Raw genomic sequence first — 12114 nt, 5'->3', positions numbered from 1 at the left:
CTTTGGAGGGGGTTGATTCTGGAGATGAGGGGCTAGCCTGTGAGGAGAGATGTAACAATGGGACAATACTCACTGGAATTCAGAAGAGTGAGAGGGGACCCCATAGAAACATAAAACTATGAAAGGGATAGGTAAGAGAGAGGAAACGTCTTCCACCTATCACGTCCTAGTTTCTTACTTCATCCCCCCCACCCCCACTCCAACCACCCACCTGCCCTTCACTTGTCTCACCTCTCACCTGCCAGCTTCCCTTTCTTCCACTTTCTTGTTCTGGATTCTACCCCCTTCCTTTCCAGTCCTGATGAAGAGTTTCAGCCCAATGCATCGACTGTTTATTTTCCTCTGTGGGATGCTGCCTGGCCTGCTGAGTTCCTCAAGCTGTGTGTGTGTGTGTGTGTGTGTGTGTGTGTGTGTGTGTGTGTGTGTGTGTGTGTGTGTGTGTGTGTGTGTGTGTGTGTGTGTGTGTGTGTGTGTGTGTGTGTGTGTGTGTGTGTGAGTGTGTGTGTGTGAGAGAGAGAGAGAGAGAGTGTGTGTGTGTGCGTGTGTGAGTGTGTGAGAGTGAGTGTGTGTGTGTGTGAGTGTGCGTGTGCATGTGCGTGTGTGTGTGCGTGTGCATGTGTGTGTGTGTGTGCTACTCAAGATTTCCAGCATCTGCAGAATCTCGTGAGATGGTGCAGTTCCCCAGGTGAGCGTGGGTTAGTGGCGGCTGTGTGGCTTTGCAGGGCGTTGCGTTTTCATCTGGGTGCAGTTGATTCCAGTCTCCTTGTTGGGGGTGGGGGAGGGTTTCACCACTCACCCTCTCCTCTTCATACTGGCCGTGTGACGCCACTGTTGCGGAGTCGGGGTGCTCTCGTAGGTGAGCAGCTGAGAGGAGATGGCCATCGTGCACATTATGGTTTCTTTCAAATTGTATTTAACTCTCCTCTTTTTGTTTCCGTCTTGTCAAATCGTAATAGAAACATAGAAAACCTACAGCACAATACAGGCCCTTCGGTCCACAAAGTTGTGCCGAACATGTCCCTACCTCAAAATTACTAAACTTCCCCGTAGTCCTCTATTTTTCTAAGCTCCATGTACCTATCCAAAAGTCTCTTAAAAGACCCTATCATATCCGCCTCCACCACCGTTGCTGCCAGCCCATTCCACACACTCACCACTCTCTGAGTAAAAAAACTTACCCTGACATCTCCTCTGTACCTACTCCCCAGCACCTTAAACCTGTGTCATCTCGTGGCAACCATTTCAGCCCTGGGAAAAAGCCTCTGACTATCCACATGATCAATGTCTCTGAATTGAATCACAGTGTTGGTAAGGCCCCCTGCTTACCTTGGTCCACGTTCCAGTTTAGATTGACACTGTTTCAGGAGCAGTGTTAATTTATCTCAAGGTTACCGGTTTTGAGCTGCAGTGACAGTGCATTTGGGCCTTCACTGAGCTCGTGCCACCATGTCCTCTCTCTGCCCTGAGTCCCAACAAGGCTTACAAGCTGAAACATTGACAGTTCCTTCTCCCCGACAGATGCTGTTCGACCCACTGGACTCCTCCAGCAGATAGTGTGTCCCACTACATTCCAGCATCCGCACTGTCTTGTGTCATAGAAAAATACAACACAGAAACCGGCCCTTTGACCCATCTAGTCTGTGTTGAACCATTTAAACTGCCTACTCCCATCGTCCTGTACCAGGACCATAACCCTCCATACCTCTACCATCCATGTACCTATCCAAACTCCTCAACAAGGTTGAAATCGAGCTGACATGCACCACTTGTGCTGAAAGCTCGTTCCACATTCGTGCCTTCCCTCAATAATCTTGTCAAGCCTCAGTCTGCCTGTACCCAGAGGAAGAGCTTTGAATGGTTAATCATTTCAGCCTGTGTTTACCTTGGGAAATTACAGAGGGCTTTATTCATCTGATATTGGAGGAGCCTTTGGATTGTGACTGCTGTCACTGAGCAAGATTTAATATCTTTGTGTTGACCTTGTATGCGATGCGATTATGAGCGGCACTCTTGTACACGACAGTGAGCTGCAGATGTGGGACGCTGGGCTGGAGACAGGGTCAGACTCAAGCTGTTGGCTCTGGCTGAGAATCGCTCAGACCTGCTGGTCCACGCTACCTCTCTGCAACTTCTCACCCTCTCCATCTGCAAGTTATCATTGATTCAGACTCAGATTTATCTATCATGGAGACATACAGGGAAGTGCATCAATAGTGATAACAACCAGCACACCTAAAGATGTGAAGGGGGCAGCCCGACACTCAGGTGTGTGTGTGTGTGTGTGTGTGTGTGTGTGTGTGTGTGTGTGTGTGTGTGTGTGTGTGTGTGTGTGTGTGTGTGTGTGTGTGTGTGTGTGTTTCTGAGTGTGTGTTTGTGTGTGTGTGTGTGTGACTGTGAATGTATATGTGTGTTTCTGAGTGTGTGTGTGTGTATAAAACAGTGTCGCTTGATTAATCGCATATCACAGTATAAAAATAGCTCCCAGCCTTGTGACTGCAGTTATAAATAGATCTGATGTTGCCTGAAGACTATTTGGACCCAGTACTGTAAAATACTAATGGAATAATCGAGTTTTGAAACATAGTGGCACATTTTAAAAAAGCATTTTGAACTCGTTATTATGTCCCTTGGGTGAATTGCAGTATGGAACTGTGATATATTACATCATCATTATGTGCCATGTTGGGCGATCATGGTCCTTCCATGACGTGATTGTTCTCGGCAAACTGTTCTACAGAACTGGTTTGCTATGACCTTCTTCTGGGCAGTGTCTTTACAAGATGGGTGACCCCAGCCATTATCAATGCTCTACAGAGATTGTCAGCCTGGTGTCAGTGGTCACATAACCAGGACTTGTGATCTGCACCAGCTGCTCATACGACCACCCACCACCTCCTCCCACGGCTTCACATGACCCAGATTGGGGTGAGGGGGGTTAGATGAGCAGGTGCTACACTTTGCCCAAGGGTGACCTGCAGGCTAGTGGAGGGTAGGGGCACCTTCAACCTCCTTTGGTAGAGATGTATCTCCATCACCCAGAGAAGATACAGATGTACTGATGGAAAGCCATTGACCAAAAGTATGAAAGGTTTCTCTCCCCACAGATACTGGCTGGCTTGTTAAGTGCTCTTACCAGAGTCTGTACTGTCCCAGAGTTAATGGAGTCTTGCCCAGTGATCATATCTTCACTGCTGTCCACAGAAGTTGTGACAACAGGAGAGAGAACAGTCAACTCTGCCTCAGCTAGTTTGCAGTCATCTTGATTCTGCTCTCTACCCTTGCTATCTCATGTCTCCATCTTGGACAGCATGGTAGTGTAGCAGTTAGTGTAATATTTCACAGCGCCAAAGATTGGGTTCAATTCTCCCTGCTGTTCATAAGGAGTTGGTACATTCTCCCTCAGACTTTCCCCTGGATCAAGAACCCCTCTGAGTTAAAGTGGAGCTATCCCCTCTCCCCTGGCTATGTCCTGGGACAGATGTCCTGGTCTGGTAGTTGGGTCAAATCTGAGATGCATGTGGTCCCTCTAAGAACCGTGTGTGTCGTTGCTTGTGTGATTTTGCTGAACATTTGTAGGTGAAACCCCCTTCTTCTCCGGCGTCCTAGGAAACGGCTTGTTAGACCTTGCTGGCAGTCTCCCACCTCAGCACCAAAAGACCATGTTCTTGGCAGTGTACGTCTAGGGTATGCACACTCTGGTCCCACCAAATCCGTGAGACTGCGATGTCTCTCCCACCCAAGCCCCAGATTGTATGAATACTGTGTGATTTGCAACTGGTTGCCAGGAAATAGCCGATCCCACACTAAGTATAGTTAAAGGAAGTATAACTAAATGGTTAGTAAAAAATGAAAGAAAAAAAACAGAAAGGCCCATCATAATTAAACAGTCAAATATGCGCAGGTTGGTGCTCAACTCTTCCAAATGTAATACTCACCAATCCTCAGTAGACTCCAGACCTTGCTCCATCGAATCGTGGTCCCCACCAGGTCGAGTCCTACTACTGGTTCTCTCCAGCATCTTCTCACTTCATCTCCTGCTGAACAAAGACTGGTGTGAGGCACAAAAATACCCCGCTCACCCAGGCTTCTCTCATGATTAGATGGCGCATATTCCTCAGCCCTGTTATCTCTAACCATAACCCAAACACTGCTTCTACAGAAAGACCTTTACATGAACTACCCTGCAACGTTAGCAGTGAATATAGTATTAATGGTAAGACTCTTGGCAGTGTGGAGGATCAGAGGGATCTTGGGGTCTGAGTCCATAGGACACTCAAAGCAGCTGCGCAGGATAAGAAGGCATACGGTGTATTGGCCTTCATCAATCGTGGAATTGAATTTAGGAGCTGAGACGTAATGTTGCAGCTATATAGGATCCTGGTCAGACCCCACTTGGAGTACTGTGCTAATTTCTGGTCACCTCACTACAGGAAGGACGTGGAAACCATAGAAAGGGTGCAGAGGAGATTTACAAGGACGTTGCCTGGATTGGGAAGCATGCCTTATGAGAATAGGTTGAGTGAACTTGGCCTTTTCTCCTTGGAGCGACGGAGGATGAGAGGTGACCTGACAGAGGTGTACAAGATGATGAGAGGCATTGATTGTGTGGATAGTCAGAGGCTTTTTCCCAGGGCTGAAATAGCTAACATGAGAGGGCATAGCTTGGAAGAGGAGATGTCAGGGGTAAGTAGAGAGCGGTGAGTGCGTGGAATGGGCTGCCGGCAGTGGTGGATGCAGATACGATAGGCTCTTTTAAGAGGCTCCTGGATGGCTACATGGAGCTTAGAAAAATAGAGGGCTATGGGTAACACTAGGTAGTTCTAAGGTAGGGACATGTTCAGTACAGCTTTGTGGGCTAAAGGGATTGTATTGTGCTGTAGGGTTTCTGTGTTTCTATGTTTTTCTATAAAACCTTTACTAGGATGTTACTAGGCATGCTATGTTAGTACCAGAATGTGTGACCACACTTGTGGGCTGCCCCCAGCACATCCTTGGATTGTGTTGTGTTGGCCGTTATTGCAAATGATGCATTTCACTGTATGTTTTCATGTACATGTGATAAATAATTTAGTCTGAATCTAGGACTCACGTGTTTTTCCTTGAAATATCACCATGGGAACTTTGACACTCTTTTGGAAGAATGTCTCAGAAGCTGGGCTCACCTGAAGGGCACCATCTCTGACACCACAACACTCTCTCAAGAGAGAGAGTGATCCTGGAGGTTTGGGAGGTGTCCTGATACAAGTGTACAAGATGACAAGAGGCATAGATCGAGTGGATATGCAGATACCTTTTCCCAGTGTGGAAATGGCTAATACAAGGGGGATAATTTTTAAGGTGATTGGAGGAATGTATTGGGAAGGGGGATGTCAGAAGTAAGTTCTTTACACAGAGAGTAGTGGGTGCGTGGAACACCCTACCAGGGGTGAGTGGTAGAGGCACCACCGTTAGGGACATTTACTCTCACACACACACACGCACGCACGCACTCTCTCTCTCTCTCTCTCTCTCAATGTTTGAGGGTCAGCTTCTTCCTCACTGACATCGGATCTCTGAATAGACATTGAACCCATGTACCTCACTAATTTTTTTCTTTTTTGCTCTCTTTTCACAATAGTTATTTAAATATATATGCATATTCCTACTGTAACTTGATTTTTATTACTATGTATTGCACTGTACTGCTGCTGCAAAACAAGACATTTCATGACCTATACCAGTGATTTAAACCTGATTTTAATTCTGAAACTCTTAGGTAGGCACATGGATGATAGAAAAAGTGAGGGATGTATAGGAGGGAAGGGTTAGATTGAACTTAGAGTGGGCTAAAAGGTCGGCACAACATTGTGAGCGAAGGACCTGTATTGTGCTGTTCTATTGTGCACGTGTCTCTGAAAGGGAACTAAAATCTTAAGCCCCACCTCAGAGGGACATCGCCGAAGAACTGAAAATACAGAAACAACTCCCTAATGACATACTCTTTGAGGATATAATGAGCGCAGTGGATAGATGGGAACAGATGGACATTATTTACTTGGATTTCCAGAAGGTGTTCGATAAGGTGCCGCATTAAAGACTTATCCATAAGATAAGGATGCATAGAGTTGGGATACATGGGATACTCCGGTTGGCAATCGGTGGTGAGCGGTGTGTCGAGGGGTCGGTGCTGGGCCTACAACTGTTCACGATATACATTAACGATCTGGAAGAGGGGATCGAGTGTAGTGTATCCAAGCTTGCTGGTGATACTAAATTGAGTGGAAAAACAAATTCTGCAGAAGATATGGAGAGTCTGTAGAGAAATATAGATAGGTTAAGTGAATGGGCAAGGGTCTGGCAGATGGAGTATAATGTTGGTAAAGGCAATATCATCCACTTTGGAAGGAAAAATGAAAGAGCAGATTATTATTTAAAGGGTAAAACATTGCAGCATGCTGCTGTGCAGAGGGACTTGGGAGTGCTTGTGCATGAATCACAAAAGGTTGGTTTGCAGGTACAGCAGGCTGTCAAGAAGGCAAATGGAATGTTGGCCTTCATTGCTCGAGGGATTGAATTCAGAGCAGGGAGGTTATGCTGCAACTGTACAGGGTACTGGTGAGGCCACACCTGGAGTACTGTGTGCAGTTCTGGTTTCATTACTTGAGGAAGGATGTACTGGCTTTGGAGGCGGTGCAGAGGAGGTTCACCAGGTTGATTCCAGAGATGAGGGGTTAGACTATGAGGAGAGATTGAGTGGCCTCAGACTGTACTCGCTGGAATTCAGAAGAATGAGAGATCTTATAGAAACATATAAAATTATGAAAGGGATAGATAAGATAGAGGCAGGAAAGTTGTTTCCACTGGTAGCTGAGACTAGAACTAGGGGACATAGCCTCAAGGTTCGGGGGAGTAGATCTGGGAAGAAGATGAGGAGGAACTATTCCCAGAGAGTGGTGAATCTGTGGAATTCTCTGCCCAATGAAGCAGTGGAGGCTGCCTCAGTAAATATATTTAAGATAAGTTTGGATAGATTTTTGCATAGTAAGGGAATTAAGAAAAGGCAGGTAGGTGGAGATGACTCCAGAGCCAGATCAGCCATGATCTTATTGAATGGCAGAGCAGGCTTGATGCGCCAAATGGCCGACTCCTGCTCCTGTTTCTTATCTTCGTATATCTTGTTCTGCTCTCAAGTGAAGGTGAGAGGAATGTTTTTAAATATCTTTGACACTCCTCCCAGAACAACCAGTTCCCAAAGGATCTTTAAAAAATCCTGATTGACATTATGAAATGTGCCCGTTGTGGAGAGCGAGAGGGAGTGAGAATGCCTTGGTGTGCTGGGAAGAGTGAAAGGAAGGCAGGCAGTGATTGATGAAGAGAAGGGTGGCAGAATTCATGAGCTGAACAAAGAGTTGATCATCTGCTTTTCCAGTTGACCTTCTACAACCTGGTTAGGTCCTTCCAGCGTGAAAGGTCATTGATTTCTCTCCTGCTAAAAATAACAAATTACCTTCCCCTTGTTCGCTGCCTGGATGTCTTCACACATAGAGTCTGCTGAGGCAAGTCAAGTGTAAAAGAGAATTTGCATTTATATAGCATCTTCCACAATACAGTCCTCAATAGTGTGGCCACTGTTGTGATACAAGGAGTGTGGCAGCCAACTGTGCACAGAAAGCTCCCACAAACAGCAGTGATTACAACCATTGGATAAACTTGCAGTGATGTTAGTGGAAGGGTAATTATTGAGTGCAGGACAGGGAGGAGAACTCCCCTCCTTCATACGGGACCTTTCTCATCCACTGAGAGGACACCTGGGGCTTCCTACAGGAAGAGATTGGATTTCTGGGACTGTTCAAAGTTCAAGATTCATTCGTCAGTACATAAGTGTAAGGGGAACAAAATGATTGTTACTCTGGTTCCGTTGCAGCATAAAAAACAGAAAAAGCAAAAGAAACACGATAAAAACACAACACATATAAATATAAAAACAATTCTATAAAACACATCGTGCAAGTAATTGTTTGAGTGTGGCCGTGTATATGCTCAGTGGCCACTTTATTAGGTACACCTGCTCGTTAATGCAATTATCTAATCAGCCAGTTAACTGGCAGCAACTCAGTGCAGACAAGGTCAAGACGTTCACATTTCATGCCGGACTCTGAGTGTAAGTGGGGCCAATTTCAGGAATTCTTGTGAAATTTTGGGTTCCAGTTGGGTACTGGTGTTGCGTACGGAAGCAGGAGGTGAGAGAACGCAGCTCCTGGTATCAGAGAGATAGAGTCCCAGAACACCACAGCTTAGAAAGAGGCCCTTCAGCCCATCTAGGCCATGCTGAACTGTTACTCTGCCTAGTCCCATCAATCCTGGGCCAAAGCCTTCCATACCCCTCCCGTCATGCACAGTACATATTCAATCTTCTCCTAAGTTTGGTTTAAGGGTGACGTTTGTACATGGAATATATTACTTATGACTACTTCTGCTAGTAACAGTACACACAGGTAGGGCAGTTAGCTGCCTTTAGGTAAAAAATAATTGAAAATAAATCCACGCTGTTAAAGTACTGTTGCTGTAGTCTGACCCCCCCCCCCCCCACCCATCAACCTGGATGGCCTGTGGTGTGAATCTATCTGAAAGAGTGGTCACCTTGTCCAGAGGTGACCTCATACACCCCACAGACAGCTCCCGGGCTCAATGTGACGAACCTGCGCCATCACTTTTGTGAGATTTGAACACGTGGGTGGGTGTCAGTGACTCGGTCTGACACCAGTGTGCTTTAGCAGAGGCTGCTTCACTCCATAGTTACTGGAGTGATAGTTATCAGTGGTGAGGAACCATACCTCATTTCAGTGCAGTCACACCAGCGATGGATCGCACCTGACCTTGCATTTTGTGTTAGGGGAGAGAGAGGGGGAGAGAGGGGGAGAGAGGGGGAGGGGGAGAGAGGGGGAGAGAGGGGGAGAGAGGGGGAGAGAGGGGGAGAGAGGGGGAGAGAGGGGGAGAGAGAGGGGGAGAGAGGGGGAGAGAGGATAATTACATAAAATAAAAACACAAAATAATTACATAGAAACATAGAAAACCTACGGCACAATACAGGCCCTTCAGCCCACAAAGTTGTGCCGAACATGTCCCTACCTTAGAAATTACCAGGTTTACCCATAGCCCTCTATTTTCCGAAGCTCCATGTACCTATCCAAAAGTCTGTTAAAAGACCCTATCGTATCCACCTCTGGCAGCCCATTCCACGCATTCACCACTCTCTAAGTGAAAAACTTACCCCGACATCCCCTCTGTACCTACCTCCAGGCACCTTAAAACTGTGCCCACTCACACTAGCGATTTCAGCCCTGGGAAAAAGCCTCTGACTATCCACATGATCAATGCCTCTCATCATCTTATACACTTCTATCAGCTCACCTCTCATTCTCCGTCACTCCAAGGAGAAAAGGCTGAGTTCACTCAACCTATTCTCATAAGGCATGCTCCCCAATCCGGGCACCATCCTTGCAAATCTCCTTTGCACCCTTTCTATAGTTTCTGTGTCCTTCCTGTACTGAGGTGACCAGAAATGAGCACAGTACTCCAAGTGGGGTCTGACCAGGGTCCCATACAGTGGCAACATTACCTCTCAGCTCTTAAACTCAATCCCACCATTGATGAAGGCCAATACACCGTATGCCTGCTTAATCAGAGTCAACCTGCGCAGCTGCTTTGAGTGTCTTATGGACTCGGACCCCAAGATCCCTCTGATCCTCCACACTGCCAATAGTCTTACCATTAATGGTATATTCTGCCATCATATTTGACCTATCAAAATGAACCACCTCACACTTATCTTAGTTTAACTTTATCTGCCGCTTCTCAGCCCAGTTTTGCATCCTATCAATGCCCCACTGTAACCTCTGACAGCCCACCACACTATCCACAACACCTCCAGCCTTTGTGCCATCAGCAAACTTACTAGCCCATCCCTCCACTTCCTCATCCAGGTCATTTATAAAAATCATGAAGAGTAGGGGTCCCAGAACAGATCCCTGAGGCACACCACTGGTGACCGACCTCCATGCAGAATATGACCCGTCTACAACCACTCTTTGCCTTCTGTGAGCAAGCCAGTTCTGGATCCACAAAGCAATGTCCCCTTGGATCCCATGCCTCCTTACTTTCTCAGTAAGCCTTGCATGGGGTACCTATCAAATGCCTTGCTGAAATCCATATACACTACATCTAATGCTCTTACTTCATCAATGTGTTTAGTTACATCCTCAAAAAATTCTATCAGACTCGTAAGGCACGACCTGCCTTTGACAAAGTCATGTTAACTATTCCTTATCATACTATGCCTCTCCAAATGTTCATAAATCCTGCTTCTCAGGATCTTCTCCATCAACATACCAACCACTGAATTGATGGCATAAATATTCACCCCCTTTAATATGACACACCAAATCATCACTGGAGCAGTCAATTGGTTTTAGAAATCACATAATTAGTGAAATGGAGATCACCTGTGTGCAAAGTGTTTCAATTGATTGTGGTAAAAATACACCTGAATCTGGAAGGCCCAACTGCTGGTGAGTCAGTATCCTGGCAAAAGCTACACCATGAAGACTAAAAAACACTCCAAGCAACTTCACAAAAAAGTTATTGAAAAGCACAAGTCAGGAGATGGATACAAGAAAATTTCCAAGTCACTGAATATCCCTTTGGAGTACAGTTGTCAATCATCAAGAAATGGAAAGAATATGGCACAGCTGTAAATCTGCCTAGAGCAGGCCGTCCTCAAAAACTGAGTGACCGTGCAAGAAAGGGACTAGTGAGGGAGGCCGCCAAGAGACCTATGACAACTCTGAAGGAGTTAAAAGCTTCAGTGGCTGAGATGGGAGAGACTGCACATATAACATCTGTTGCCCAGGTGCTTCACCAGTTGCAGCTTTATGGGAGAGTGACAAAGAGAAAGCCACTATTGGAAAAAAATTCACATGAAATCTCAGCTAAGTTTGCCAGAAGGCGTATGGGAGACTCTGAAGTCAGCTAGAAGAAGGTTCTATGGTCTGATGAAACCAAAATTGAGTTTTCCGGCTATCAGACTAAATGCTATGTTTGGTCTAAGCCAAACACTGTACATCGCCAAAAACACACTATCCCTGTCATGAAACACGGTGGTGGCTGCATCATGCTGTGGGGATGCTTCACTGCAGCAGGTCCTGGAAGGCTTGTGAAGGTAGAGGGTAAAATGAATGCAGCAAAATACAGGGAAATCCTGGAGGAAAACCTGATGCAGTCTGCAAGAGAACTGCAACTTGAGAGATTTGTTTTCCAGCAAGACAGTGGCCTCAAGTATAAAGCCAAAGTTACACAGGAATGGCTTAAAAACAAAGCTAAAGTGCTGGAGTGGCCAAGTCAGAGTCCAGACCTCAATCCAACTGAGAATGTGTGGCTGGACTTGAAAAGGGCTGTTAACTCATGATCCCTATGCAATCTGACAAAGCTTGAGCAGTTTTGTAAAGAAGAATGGGGAAAAATTGCAGTGTCCAGATGTGCAAAACTGATAGAGATTTGTCCACACAGACTCAAAGTTGTAATTGCTGCCAAAGGTGCATCTACTAAATACTGACTTGAAGGGGGTGAATACTTATGTAATCAATAATTTTGTGCTTTATATTTGTAACAAATTTAGTTCACTTTGCCACAAAAGAGTCTTTTTCTCTGGATCAGTGTCAAATAAAGCCAAATTAAATCCACAGTGATTCAATGTTGTAAAACAATAAAACATGAAAACTTTCAGGGGGGTGAATAGTTTTTATAGGCACTGTATGTCACCATATACACACTGAGATTCATTTTCTTGCAGGAATATGCACAAGAACATATACTCAATAACCACTAAGCTCATAATAGAATCAATGAAAGACTGCTCCCAACAGGGCAGACAAACAACCATTGTGCAAAAGACAACAGACTGCAAATACACAAGAAAATAGTAATATTAATAACCGTATAACCATATAATGATTACAGCACGGAAAAAGGCCATCTCGGCCCTTCTAGTCCGTGCTGATGCTTACACGTACCTGGTCCCACCGACCTGCACTCAGCCCATAACCCTCCATTCCATTCCTGTCCATATACCTATCCAAT

This window comes from Hemitrygon akajei, chromosome 11, assembly GCF_048418815.1.
Source record: "Hemitrygon akajei chromosome 11, sHemAka1.3, whole genome shotgun sequence".
NCBI lineage: Eukaryota > Metazoa > Chordata > Chondrichthyes > Myliobatiformes > Dasyatidae > Hemitrygon > Hemitrygon akajei.
The sequence above is the reverse complement of the archived record's forward strand: the minus strand, read 5'-3'. Positions refer to the sequence as shown.